This window comes from Arachis ipaensis, chromosome B08 (assembly GCF_000816755.2).
Source record: "Arachis ipaensis cultivar K30076 chromosome B08, Araip1.1, whole genome shotgun sequence".
NCBI lineage: Eukaryota > Viridiplantae > Streptophyta > Magnoliopsida > Fabales > Fabaceae > Arachis > Arachis ipaensis.
Genome location: NC_029792.2, coordinates 28,458,194 through 28,461,560, shown reverse-complemented (window position 1 = coordinate 28,461,560; position 3,367 = coordinate 28,458,194).

Sequence of the window (3,367 nt, the reverse complement as noted above, 5' to 3'; positions counted from 1 at the left end):
ATCTAAAAATATAAATATAATTAAATAATTATATATAAAAAATGCTTTTTATACTGTTGATGTATTAAAACTAAACTCTTACAATATTTGTGTTTTTAATATAAGATTTCTAAAATTATATTGTTATATTATACCAACGAAAATAAATACCGTTGCTAGTATACAATACGTAAATAGATTTTTATATTAGATATATTTACCTTTAATTTATTGATATAGTATATGTACTAATAATTAAATACAAGCAATAGTAAGAATTATAATGGTTATTACCAACGAACTATTACCATATTTGTGTTTGACAAAAAAGACAAATGATAAAGCCTCAAGGTTGATATATGCATATGGACTTGTGTGAGTTGGCAAATATAATATGAACATTGATGTGTGCAACTTGATTGCAGTCTTATCCATCAAATTGAACTAACCTTGAATGGTTCAGTAGTTATCTATGGGAATTTGACTTGTTAATTGATGGCAGGTTGAAAAGCCTTTTGACATTATTATTGATGCTGTTTCCATCAATAAAACAAGCTAAGGCTTAGGATGATACTAAATGTGTGTGTCACAAACAAATTAAAATGGAAGTATTCAATGCCTGGTTCGGTTAAATATAAAAAGTCTGCAGGGTGATTTGATTTGGTGGGGGGCTGCCACTGTAAATCACAGCTTAAAATCATTACTTTGAAGGAATCCAAACCGAAAGAAAAGAAAAGAAAAGAAAAGGAAAATTGATTTAAACTATTTTTAACTTCAAAGTAATAAGCTATGATTCGAACTACTTTACTCTTTACATGTATAATATTTGATTGGATTAGTTTTCTTAGGGATTCTACTACCAGAAAAATGGATTAGTTTTTTCAACTCTAGTGAATGACTATTATTCCAGCGCCAGTGTACAATATGTTAGTATATTCTTTGACAAATACTACGATATAGAAGATAAATTTCTTCTACACCTATAAAAACATACGTACCATTCCATCATAAAAATAAGTTTTTTGTCTAAGTCAAATCCAAACATAAACTCAAGACGACAATCTCTTCAGTGCCAGTAGATACATAAGTCGCTATTAGTCCTATGAGTAGGCAGATAATTAAAAGGTATAATTAAACTATATTAAATTCTGATCTTAATAGTAAGTTACTAAAGTGGGTTGGGTTTTATGTGGTAGTAAATATTAATTTTTGTTTCTTGGGCCTTGAAAATTACGTAAACCTTTAATGAATCATAGATGACCTTGTCATGTATTAAAGCTGAAATTTATTCTTTCATTCAACAACCCTAGTAAAATAAGGAGGTTTTGTATGCATAAGTAACTGACAGAAATATATAGGATTGATTTGTAAGTTTAGTGACACCAAATTAAGGCAGAATGTTTAGAATTAAGGTTGCAGTTTGTTTATAATTTTATGCATGAGGTTTTATAATTGCATAACAAATTAGGCTTATTTAATTTTTTCACTATAAAAAAAAATGCTGAATACTATCGGATTTACTGTTGAAATTAGCGTTGAATGTTTGCAGCGAATTTACCAGTAGATATGACAATAAATTCGTCGGATAAAAAAGTTACCGTCGGATTAAATTTTTCAACGGTAAATCTGTCAATAATATTTGGAGGAAAAAAAAGAAAAATCGACGCGATCATTATTGTCGGAATTACCAGTGGATTTATCCACCGGTAAAGCTCAATTAATGGAACACTGTGTTCTGATCATACACAATGCATTATCCTCGAATTTATTCGCCGGTAAATTCGACGGTAAACTTGATCTAAATTAAAAATGCACGGCCCTTTCCCCTCACTTTCGAGAACACTCTTATCTCTCTCCCATTCTCCTCTTTCTTCTCTCTCCACTGCAATTACCTCTGGCAGCCCCTCCGGCCATTCGTCACCAGTGCTGCCCACCTTTATTCTCCTCCAAAGCCTGCATCAATACAAGTCGTCTGTATCGTGTTTCGTTGCCTCAAACAGAGTTGCTCCACCTGTCTCTGCCACAGTTGGAAGAACTACCACTGTCACTCCCTCTGTCGCCGGAGTTGTGTCTCTTCTCCATCGTCTAGGTAGGTTGCTCTCATTCCTCTCCCTATTTCATCTTGTTTTCATTTTTTTAATAAAAAGTCCTAACCCTTTTTTGCCCTCTCCAACGGTGCATCTCATTCCTCTCCCAGAGGTTGAAGCTACGAGTTCTTTTATTTGCCACTCTATGAGCTCTGCCGTTGCCTTGTGGTCGTCTTCTGCCTCTCGTTGCTGTCGCTTTCAGACATGCTCGCCTCCAACTCCATTCCTTCTGGCATTCAGGTATAGTGTGCGACTCTGTTACTCAATTCAGTTCTTTAGCATCTCATCGCTAATTGTTCTTCTTCAATCTTTGTTAGTTATTTTTCTTGTTGCTGATTCTTTTTGTTAATTGTTATGTTGTTGTTGCATAGATGTTTAGTTCTTGTAGTTAATAAATTTATTTGTTGTTATTATTCTTGATTACTTAAATTTTTTGCTAATAATTGTTCAGTTCTCATAGTTATTGTTATTATGGTTCTTGTTGATTTATTAGTAATTGTTGCTGTTGCTGTCATTGTTTTTGTTGATTTGTTAATTTTTTTTGCTAATAATTATTCAACTCTTTAATATCTTTGCTTTAAGCCTTGTTTTGTGTGTCTCCATTGTATTTGAAAACGTGTCGTTGAGGTACGTTCCTGTGTCGTTTAACTAAGTAATTGGTGCCACAACACTTTTTTTACTGTCATTTTTGCTTACTTAATGGTGTTTAAGAGGAAGGCATGACTCACATATCTCACACTTGTTCCGGTTGTCACTGGTGTTATCATTGCCAGCGAGGTAAGTAAGTAAACAAAAGGTTTGAATGAAAGCATAAGAATTTCTATGCTGTACACCCCTTTCCTGGGATTGTAGTTCAATTGGTCAGAGCACCGCTCTGTCAAGGCGGAAGCATCCGGCTATTCCTTTTTTTATTCTTCCAAATCAAATCCCCTAAGTCATGAATGGTTAATTGTCTTATGACTCATAAATTTACTCATAAATCTGATAGAAAATTTTTTTTAACAACTTTTAACTTCAACAAAGTTGTGAGTTTTAAGTTACTAGGATTTTAGTGCATTGTGATTGATCTCTTGATTTGTTAATTGGAATAGCATTATAGCAAGATACAGGAAATACTTGGAATTTAGTTTCTTTATGCTTTATTTTAAAAAATTATTTTATCAAGGATAATTGAACTAAATTTGATTAGGAAAAAAAAAGAAAATGCCAAAATTAGCAACGAGATTCACAGCTTGATTGCTTTCTATACTCACCACACCATGAAGAAAATTTCGTGCCCTAAGTTATTCAAGCTATGATGT